Raw genomic sequence first — 11434 nt, forward strand, 5'->3', positions numbered from 1 at the left:
GAAAACTGTGTTTTTAAGGTTTTATGTGTTCACTGTGGGACAACCAGATAATCCAGGACAATCTCCTTAAGGTCAACTGTGTCATATAATATAACTAGAGGCCCATTGCACGATATTTGTGCAAGAATAGGCCCCTGGCTTCACTCCCAGCTGCCCGGGAGCCGGCAAGTCCTCGCTTCTGTCTGGAGCACCACTCCAGTAGCTCCCTCCGCCACCCTCCTTCCCCTCATAGCAGGCTTCACTCCGCTCTGTGCCTGCATATGCAAATTAACCTCCATCTCTGTTGGGTTACTTTGCATACTCACTCTGATTGGCTGTGGGCGTAGCGGAGTGATGGTTAATTTGCATGTTTCTCTTTTATTAGGTAAGATCAGAGGTATTTCATCACATTTCTAAATTCTTAGAATTAGGAAAGGGCATTTTTGGAAAGTTATTTCAGAGTTCTATTTACCATAGGACGCTAACCAAATTCATTCTTGAGTTATATCAATTTATACATACTAAGTACGTGGTATAAATTTTTCTATAATGAGGCTTTGATTTTACTTAAGGATAATGTAGCTTGAGAAATCAGGACTATATGGATAGTCAGGAGTGTCAGAACTAGAAAAGTGTTCCAAAGATTATCTTTGAAGCAAGTAAGAACCAATTATCCCCATTTTGTACTTAAGGTGCCTATACCCAGAGGGTTTAGTGAGACTTGCTCAATACCACGAGAGTCCAGGTGACAGAAAGACAGCAGAACATTTTACGCTGCTCTTCACAGCATCAGTACATTTAAACAAGGCCCAATTCTCTCAGATTTTTCTAAGAGCTGTTGGAAATCTTTACAGGCATCACATCGTTTAGCTGCTGGACTACTCTACTTGAGCACAAACCAGCATCTCTTGCAGCAAACACGAAGAGTCAGACTTTCCTTGTCTGAGAGTCTTCCCTACTGATAGTCATTAAGGGTCCAGTTAGAAATCAAATATGTATTTAGATTTAAGTAAAACATAATGCTTAAGAGCATAGGCTCTATTGGCAGACAGCTTGAGATTCAATGAACCGTGCTTTGGGCACGTTTCCTAACCTCTCCTCTGTAAAATGGATGCGATATTAATTCCTATCTCATCAGGCTACTCTGAGGAGTAACTGACCTAACACAGGAAAATTCTTCAATCACTGTAGTGACAATTGTTTTTTTTTTATAAGGCTCCCACATGGGTTTCTCCTAAGTAGTTTCCCTCTCCTTATGGCCATTTCTGATGCCACCTGATTGAGGGAATGGCCCCACTCTCCTTTCCCTGTTTCCTTGGCATCTGGCTGATTGGATAAAAATAGGAATCTGAAAATTAAGTCTCATACATGGTGCAACCCCATCTCCCCTTTCTTCTGATTATAAGCACACAGACCCTTTGGTCTTAAGAGGAATTTAATAGTGATAAATAAGCAAAGATTTTGGGGCCAAACTAGAGTGACCAGGATTGAGGGATTTCTAGGGACATGGGACTTTCAATAAAATTGAGATAGTCCCAGAAAAAATGGAACCATTGCTCACCCTAGAACAAATGGCCTGTGTGACCTTGGGCAAGTCACTAAACTTTCTGTGCCTCCGTTTTCACATCTAAATGTAGAGATTGCAACAACCCTCCTTCACAAAGGTGGTTGTTGTTTTTTAAAGAGTAAATGAATTAATCTATAGAGTACTTTGGATCATGCATGGAATATAGTAAGCACTCAAAAAATGTTGGTTATTATTACAATTATTAATCACTATAAGGAAACATGGAGTAATAAAACTAACACAGGAGGACATGGTAAAAAGCCCAAAATCTTATGAAGTCCCTAACAGCCTAAGAGTGGAGCACCTGGAAAGGACTGTTTTCCTGCATCATCACATTGTTATCCTCTGAGAGATCATGAAAACAAATAAAAATAAAAATACTGTATTATCTGAAGAAAAAACGATAAGATAAATACAAGTTAAAACTACCCTGAGTACCATTTCATTAGCTATAAGACTAATAAAAACAAAGCAAAACAAACAAACAGACCCCAGAAGTGTGACAACACTCAGTTACTAAAGCTGTAAGGAATAGATACTCTCATGCTGTACTAGAGGGAATGCAAAATGGTCAGCCTCCCTGGAAAAATACCTTGCAATCTCTACCAGAATTATAGTTGTATTTACCTACAGTGCTGGCTCTGGTGACCTATTCTACAATTACTCTAACACATATATTACAGGATACATGTACGAGGACTATCCCCTGGAGAACTGTTGGTTACAGCAAAACACTGGAACCAATCCAAGTGTCCAAAAATAGAGGACTGGTCAAAGGAACTATGGCACATCCATGCAGTGAATATGATGTAGAAGTAAAAAAAAAAAGAATAAAGAAGCTCTCTATATATTAATATGGAAAGACCTCCTTATATATTGTTCAGTGAAAAAAGCCAAGGCACAATATCCTAATATATAAAAACCCAGGGTCTGTAACATCCAAAATGACTGAAGGCTCCACCTACCGGAAGTCAGTGCTGGGTTGCCTTGGCGACCCAGCACTGATTGCCGCTGCTGTGGGCGCCAACCCAGCACTGACTGCCGAGGGGATTGCGGATCAGGCCCGAAGAGAGGCCTGGAGAAAGAAGCAGGGTCTGATCCATAGCCTCTGTGGCAGCTGTTGATCAGCACTTGCCTCTCTCTTTCTCTCCAGGCCTGGCCAGCAGCCATGCAACTCTTTCTCTCGGGCCTCTGCTGGGGATGCTGATCAGCCCCACCTCTCTGATCAGGCCCGTTGATAGGCCTGGAGACACTGACTGGCATAGAAACTGACCAATCAGAACCAAATCTGGGTGAAGTGTGAGGAGCCAATGGCTGCCTAGGAGGCGGAGCTTTTGACGCTGATTGGCATAGAAACCAACCAATCAGAACCTAATCTGGGTGAACTGAAAAGGCAGAACCTAAGGTGGGGGCTGAGGAGGGGTTTTAAGGGCAACAGCTGTTTGGTGTAAGGTGTAAGAAAGTGGTTCAACTTTTTAATGACCGGTTTGGCAATATAGTGCATATGGCTGGCTATCAGCCCAGATATAGGGATTATGTATTTTTGTCTGCCAAGATCATCTCCTCCTGATGAAAAAGGCTCCCCTCCTCCCATTTAAGCAATCCTATCCTAAATAATCTATCTATATTACTAAAAGGGTAATATACTAATTAGATCAGGTCGACCGGCCATCTTCCGGACGTCCAACTTCCTTCCAGACAAAGCCATGGTGATGGGGGTCAAGGCAGAGGCTGTTAGGGGCGATCAGGCCAGCAGGGGAGGGCAGTTGGGGGTGAGATCAGGCCAGGAGGGGAGGGCAGTTGGGGGCGAGATCAGGCCAGCAAGGGAGGGGAGTTGGGGGCGAGATCAGGCCAGCAGGGGAAGGCAGATGGGGGCGAGATCAGGCCAGCAGGGGAAGGCAGATGGGGGCGAGATCAGGCTGACAGGGGAGGGCAGTTGGGGGTGAGATCAGGCCAGCAGGGGAGGGCAGTTGGGGGCAAGATCAGGCTGGCAGGGGAGGGCAGTTGGGGGCGAGATTATGCCAGCAAGGGAGGGCAGTTGGGGGCGAGATCAGGCTGGCAGGGGAGGGCAGTTGGGGGCAAGATCAGGCCGGCAGGGGAGGGCAGTTGGGGGTGAGATCAGGCCAGCAGGGAAGGGGAGTTGGGGGCGAGATCAGGCCAGCAGGGGGGGCTATTGGGGCGAGATCAGGCCAGCAGGGGAAGGCAGATGGGGGCGAGATCAGGCTGACAGGGGAGGGCAGTTGGGGGTGAGATCAGGCCAGCAGGGGAGGGCAGTTGGGGGCAAGATCAGGCTGGCAGGGGAGGGCAGTTGGGGGTGAGATCAGGCCAGCAGGGGAGGGCAGTTGGGGGCAACCAGGCCAGCAGGGGAGGGCAGTTGGGGGCAACCAGGCTGCCAGGGGAGGGCAGTTGGGGGCAAGATCAGGCCAGCAGGGAGGGCCATTGGGGGCGAGATCAGGCCAGCAGGGAGGGCCATTGGGGGTGAGATTAGGCCGGCAGGGGAGGGAAGTTGGGGGCAAGATCAGGCTGGCAGGAGAGGGCAGTTGGGGATGAGATCAGGCCAGCAGGGTAGGGCAGTTGGGGGCAACCAGGCCAGCAGGGTAGGGCAGTTGGGGGCAACCAGGCTGGCAAGGGAGGGCTGTTGGGGGTGATATCAGGCCGGCAGGGGAGAGCAGTTGAGGACTAGATCAGACCAGCAGGGGAGGGCAGTTAAGGGTGATCAGTCAGGCAGGCAGAGGCAGTTAAGGGTGATCAGGCAGGAAGACAGAGAGGTTAGGGGTGATCAGGCAGGCAGGCAGAGGGGTTAGGGGCAATCAGGCAGGCAGGCAGAGGCAGGTAGGGGCGATCAGGCAGGCAAGCAGGTGAGCGGTTAGGAGCTAGCAGTCCCAGATTGCAAGGCCCAAAGGGATCTGCCCTAAACTGGTGGTCAGACATCCCTCAAGGGGTCCCCAGTTGGAGAGGGTGCAGACTGGGCTGAGGGAACCACCCCCCATGCACAAATTTCATGTACCAGGCCACTAGCAGTATATATAATATGCCATCTTTTATGAGAAAAAGGGGAAACTGAGAATATCCATGTGTATACATATATAAATATATATACACATATATTTGTATATTTATAAAGAAATATGGGAAGAATAAGCAAGAGAATAATTAAAATGATTACTTAGTAACAGAAAGAAGTAGGATAGATGGAAACGGGTGGAAACAAAATGTCCAACTTGGATATTTATTTCATTTTTATTTTGACCTTTCTAAATGTATTACCTATCAAAAAGATATTTAAAAAAAAATAAAATGTAAAAAAAATCAAGAGCTCTTTATATCATTCACTGAAATCTCATTTGAGAAGACAGGGACTTGTGCTGAAAACAATAATGGTGTGCTATCGACCAAGCAAATCAACTAAAAGATTTCTGACCTGTGACTGTGAGAAACACTCTCTTCCAGCTAAGCCGAAAGGAAGCAAGGGTGTTGTTCTGGGGATACTGATTTATATTCCCCTCTCACTGGTACATATAGTCCCCTCTCGACCCAACAGTATGGCCAGCATCTGCGAGGAGGAAGGATGCAGTGTGTTTCCCTTTTCCAGCCGTAATGAGGTTTCATCATCCCATCATTTTATACTTGCACGTTAGGAGATCTGTTCTTCTTTCTATGTTAATTGAAATCGGCTGCTTTGGGCTCTGACACAGGCATTTAGCACTAACAGTCAATTGCTCTTTCCTCAGCCATCTGGCAAAAGAGTTGAAACCAGCAATTTTCTGAGTCAGAATTAGACATCTGAAAAAGAATGTGCACATAGGCAAACCCCTTAGACGTGCAGAAGGAAAAAAGGGGGCAGGTAGCAGGATGATATACACCCGGGTCCGCAATGATGTGATTTCAAAGAGGGGAACCCAAAATGGCACTTCGGTGTCCTGACACCAACCCCATGCTTCGCATGTGCAGCAAAAAGCATTCAGGATTAGGCAGTCTCTCTTTACATTCCTCCCGAATGACAGGAGCTACCCTAGCTTAGGCCCCTCCCTCTGCCTTCTGATGGGTGCACTCACATAGACTTTCTCATCTTTAGTTCATGAGCAGCCCCTTGCATTTCAGCAGGATGCATGAAGTACCTGGCTTCTGTGACAGCATCTTCTGATCCTTCGAGCTCTCTGTTCTTGTTCCATCTCCTTTGCGTGTTCCCTTTGCTCCATCTCCCCTTTAAGTGTTGGTCTTATCTGGACTTCTGACCCCCCTCATCTTACTTGGTACATTTACTCTCCTGTTTGCAGGTTCGAAGCATTCACAGGCCGTGGGACCTTGTGAAAATAGTGCTGGTTTAATTCCAAAGGGAGAATGCATGTTAGACCCTCTCTGACCTGGTTACTTGTTTATATGGGCCCATTCCAGGTTTCATTGGGGAGCATCACACTATTCACACAAACGTAGTGATAAATATATTTCTGTTTGTCATTCCCAGCCTGCCAACTAAAGTACTTCCTGGTAAAGGGTTTGAGGTCCCCCTACCACCAATGTCAATAATTAGAAAGCTACATAAGTGAACCTCAAGTTTTAATAAGGCACAAGTCATGTCACTTCCAGACTGATGGCTATGTTTTCTCTGAAATTGTCCACCCAAGTGTGACTCCACTTTGGCCCCACATATCCACTACCTAGAAAGTGCACAGAAAATATGTAGGTGCTCATCAGGTTAATTGGGGAGTGGCAGCTGTGCTTGGTCACCTGTCCTTGCATCTCTCCCAAAGAGGAACTAGGCAGCAGCTCCAAGCATCCTCCATCTGCTCAACCTCCTTAATCCCCCTCGACCCTGGTTCTCATCTCCACATGGAAGGTTAGTGTGGCAGGGAGTCAGGACATAGGAACACATAGGAACAAGATTCAGTCAGTGTGGTCCTTCTGCCCGCATGTGGCCTGCCCTAAGTGTCCCTCTGTCTCTTGTTTTTCATGTTGTATTTTATTCATTTTTAAATTATATTATTATTATTTGCTGGCCATGGGCTCACCCAGGCCTCTGAAAGAGACTGTTTATTGCAAGCTCTTCTAACATCATTTTTCAGACTGCTTTGTAGTCTTGGGTCCAGGGATGGAACCAGGATGGGAATCTCTTGTGACTCTGGGGGGAAGGAATATGGGTCTCCCCACACCTGGGCTCAGTTAAGGACATTCCTGCCAGCAGCAGATGTGGTCCTCATGGAATAGGCCTTGTGGATTCTGCTCGAGAATCTCAGGGCATTGCTGGAAGGCAAGCCCGCTGCCACCACTAGTTCCCCCATAGGTCTGCCCGTTGCCACCACCACGGGTGTGTTCACCACAGAGATATTCAGGGCTCCCACTCCATCTCTGTTCAACCAGCACTCCTTGCCTTCCAGCCACTTGCAGTAGGTGGCAACCTCGATGTCCAGGGCCAGCTTGCCATTCATGAGTTCCTAGTACTCCTGGAGCTTCTGGGCCATGTCCTGCCTAGCTCACTGATTGGAGCATGCATCCTTGAGTGCCAGCTCCCCATGGTCCTCAGCCTCAGCGATGGCGGCTTCCAACTCGGCACACTGGTTCTTATTGTTGATCTCGGCCTGCAGCCTCTGGATGGCCCCGTTCATCTCCACAATCCCATTCCGGGTCTTCCAGAGGTCGTTCCCATGCTTCCTTGCCTGGGCATAGAGGGTCTCAAACTTAGTCTGGTGCCAGATCTCAGCCTCGGCCATGCTGCTGTTGGCCATCTCCTCGTACTAAGCCTTGACCTCAGCGATGATGCTGTCCAGGTCCAGGGAGCGGTTGTCGTCCATGGACAGCACTATGGAGGTATCTGGAGATCTGGGACTGCAGCTCTGACAGCTCCATCTCAAAAGGTCCTGAAGAGGTCGATGTCCTCATTCAGGCCATTCACCTTGGTCTCCAACTCCATCTTGTTCCTGTAGGCAACATCCACATCATTTCCAGCACCACAACTCATTCTCAGCAGCTGCACGCCAGTTAATTTCTTACTTCATAGTTATTCTTGAAGTCTTCCATACGTCCTATGTGCTCTGAAGCTCCATCTCCCATGCATCTACAGGGCCTCAAGCTGCTCCTGCAGGCCAGCAATATAGGCTTCAAAGATGCCGAGGAGATGGCTGCTCTTGACCGATTTCTGCTCCTGCAATAGAGCCCACTTGGTCTCCAACAGCGTGTCCTGCTGCTCCAGATAATGCACCTCGTCGATGAAGGAGGCGAATTTGTTGTTGAGAGTCTTGATCTGCTCATGCTACTCCTGGCACACCTGCTGAATGAAGGGGTCAATGTCCACCTGCACGGGGCCAGCAGGCTCTGATTGATGGTGACCTGGTGGGTGCCAGAGCCCACTGGCCCCTGTAGGCAGAGTGCTCGGCTGTGGCCCAGACCAAAGAGGCTGCTGCCGTGGGAGCCTCAGGTGCGCGCTCCGGGAAGGTGGTGGAGTGGGGACTGAAGACCTGGGAGCTGAAGTGGGTGGACAGGCGGGCTGCACTGGGCTGGACTTAGCACTGGGCGAGAGGGAGCCGAACTCGCTGGCCTTCGGGGAAACCTGGCTGCTTTTTTCATCACTTTGTATTTTACATTGATTCAATGAACCACGTGATTCCAGCATAAGTAATTCAATCTGTGAGCCTTTCTGTTCCATGACCTCTGTAATAACTTGTCTGGTGTGGCACTTGGGAGCTACCATTACATCAAAGTAATTTCCCACAAGACAACATTTTACTGGCTGGTTTCTCTTTTTTTTATGAAATGTCTCTTCATCTCTATTTCTCCTTATGATTACAAGTTATTCTTATATCCCCAGTTTTCAGATTTTTCTATAAAAAATTTATAATCTGGAAAGTAATTGAGCTTTTTAAAGGGCATAATGATCCACTGCTCCCTTTGAAGCCCAGGTTGAGTTTTATTAGGCAAAACCCACACCAGTGCCCAGCGAGCTAACTTAGTGGGTAGGATAGTGGTCATTTCTGCATGTGCTGGCTCTTTTCCTGTCAGAGACGGCCCACTTGCTCTCCCTGTTTTCTCACTCCTGACTCTCGTCAGGTGTTTATGACTTATCTGCAGACCCCAGACTAGTCTAAAACATAGACCCGGCTTAGCGCTGGGCTCCTGGTGCTTGTGTCTAATGCAATTCCCGGTGGAAATAGCAAGGGGAGGGAGGCTGGGGGAGATGGCTGTAGGAAGACTGAGGAGCCACTTGGAAAGGTGTTCACAGCCTCTGGTGCTGGAGACAGGCTGAAATGCGTGTCATTTTGGACCCCTTTTAAACCTGCCATGGAGACCATCTTTTATCCATCAACATATTCTTCCTCTAAACCAGCCTCAATGTAATTACTTAAATATAAACTATCCCACACAGCTGTGCTTCGCTGACATTTCAGGCCAAAGTCAAGTTGATTGAATTTGTTGTGTTCATGGTTTCATGGTTATTGTATAGGTTATTACATAGAATTCAGTTTCTCTGACATTGCCTATTTTCATTCTCTAAAGGTAAGTATAAGCCCTGGCTGGTTTGGCTCAGTGGATAGAGCGTCAGCCTGCAGACTGAGGGGTTCCAGGTTCAATTCTGGTCAAGGGCACATGTCCGGTTGCAGACTCGATCCCCAATGGGGGTCATGCAAGAGGCAACCAATCAATGACGCTCTCTCATCATTGATGTTCCTATCTCTCTATCTCCCTCTCCTTTCCTCTCTGAAATTAATAAAGATATTTTTAAAAGGTAGGTATAATATCAAAGCATGCAAAATGGTAGCACACCATGTCAACATTAAATTATTTAAAAATTTTATATTTTAAAAAAATCCTGATGTTTAGCCTCTGTTGGGATCTCCCATGGCAACAACAGGCTGCCCCTCCTCCGATAGGCCACGTGCTCTCTAGCTGCTCACCGACACCACGTAACTCTTGGATAATTCACTCATTTACATTTCCTGGGTGGCTGTCCTGGACTGTATCACCAGTTTTAGTTTTCCTGATGACTGCCCCATGTTTTACCCACAGTGCCGTCTACCTGTCATCCAGTCTTGTACAGTTGCTAGGCTTCCTGTGGCCCAGTTCCCTTGCCCATGTTCCTGCTCTCTGAGTGTGATCTGACCTTGGTCCATCTTCTAGTCACTCTGACCTTAAACCAGTAAGACAACCTGACATTAAGAACCAGAACCCTGGGGGATATTCTTTCAGTGTTCTGATGTTCACTTTCAACATTGCAACATATGGGTCATCGCACCGACCTAGCAAATATTGTCAGAACCCCAGAAGCTTCTTTTAAAAGTAGCCAAGTACTTCAGAATTCTAATGCTAAATCCCTTAGGCCTGTGACCTATCCATTCAATTGGCACCAAATGCCTCCTGAGATTAAACAAAGCCTGAAAGATAATGAGATGAAATGGCTCGACCTTCAGATGTGAGATCTTTCCTTCCAAGCCTGTCGCTGGTTCAGATTATTTTTATCATTTTTCAAAGCAGCAACATTTATTTCCTCTGCTTCAGTGATCTGTGCAGATGCAAGGTCTAGAAGGAATATTTAGTGGTCGCTATGGTTACCATTAGTCATATGAAGTTATAGCTAGTGCTGATTCCTCTCTTCGCAGCTGTAAAAAGAAAGAACTCTCCAAAAAGCAGGCTTGCTGGGGCTCTGAAGTCTTAAATTCCATAATGCAACCAGTTCCTCTGGTAATTTATCTTGATCTGCGAGTTTAATTCACACTTTACAGATTTTAGGCAGGGAAGGCATCCTAGGACCTGAAAACCAGAGGAACTTAGAGAGAATTTAGCCTCAGCCTCTCATCTTACAAATAAGGAAACTGAAGCCCAGGAAGGAGAAGGAACTTGGGTCTACACCGTGTCAATTATCCATCAAAAGATGTCTCCGCTATGTTTCTTGTCTTAAACAATCAAAGAGGCTAAGTAATATAAAGATCCAGGGTGGACAAAGACTGAGTTCCAGGCAAATCTGATCCTACAGAGAGGGGCTGAATCCTTGAAATGGAGCTTGAGCCAAAAATCACAAATGGTCTTAGAGACCGTATTAGCCTCAGAATATCAACCAAGCTTGATGGTTGGTTGAATGAAGATGGTACAAACAGACACAATGAGGCTGTTTGTGTGCTGGTTCTGACCAGCTGTCTGAAAAGTGGTTGGCCCACAAGTGCTATACCTTATTCTGGGGTCCTGACCTCCTACTGTTTTGCAATGTTTCCACCCCTCCTGGCTCAGTATTTAATGGATCCTTGCTTTCATTAGGGCCAGGCATATGGCTATTATTCTATTGCTTTGCAATTGATTGAATGTAAAAATAATATTGTATACAGAACATTTTAGGCAAAGTTCAGGAACTGCCCTAAATATCTTTACACTTCTTAATTCAAGAATTTTAAACTGTTTCATGTATTATTTGTTCAACTAGTTTTTGCCTAAATAGACTCAACATTCGATGACCTGCACTAACCCTTCCTTGTTGATTTTGTTTCTAAGTACCAAAGCTCACTGAAAGGAGAGAGCTCTTTAGAGGTAGGAGAGCTGAAGAAAAGAAATACAAGAAGAGCTTGGACTATCTTGTTATAACAAAAGTAAGTGAGTGCTCAAAAATAATGGGAGATGTTATGGACTAAATTGTCTGTGTTCCCTTAAAATTCATATATTGAAGCCCTAAACCCAATGTGAATATCTCTGGAGACAGGGCCTGTGAGGAGGAGATAACAGTTAAATGAACTCATAAAGATGGGGCCCTCATCCAATAGATCTGGTGTAAGAAGAGGAAGAGACACCAGAGCTCTCTCTGCATGATGTGAGAATACAGAGAGAAGGTGGCCATCTGCAAGCCAAGAACAAAATCTCTCACCAGGAACCAAATTGGCCTGTACTTTGATCTTGGATTTCTGTTAAGCCACC

General features: G+C 46.5%; 1 pseudogene across 1 annotated transcript; it reads right to left on the reverse strand.

Annotated features, from left to right (window-relative positions):
• Nucleotides 1–6706: 6706 nt before the first annotated feature.
• Nucleotides 6707–9531, reverse strand: LOC307101084 (keratin, type II cytoskeletal 7-like; annotated as a pseudogene). Its single transcript has 2 exons — nt 9470–9531; nt 6707–8005 (listed from the first exon to the last, which is right to left on the reverse strand). The product of its transcript is annotated as a keratin, type II cytoskeletal 7-like (transcript).
• Nucleotides 9532–11434: the final 1903 nt, after the last annotated feature.

This window comes from Cnephaeus nilssonii, assembly GCF_951640355.1.
Source record: "Cnephaeus nilssonii genome assembly, chromosome: 6".
Classification (NCBI taxonomy): Eukaryota; Metazoa; Chordata; class Mammalia; order Chiroptera; family Vespertilionidae; genus Cnephaeus; species Cnephaeus nilssonii.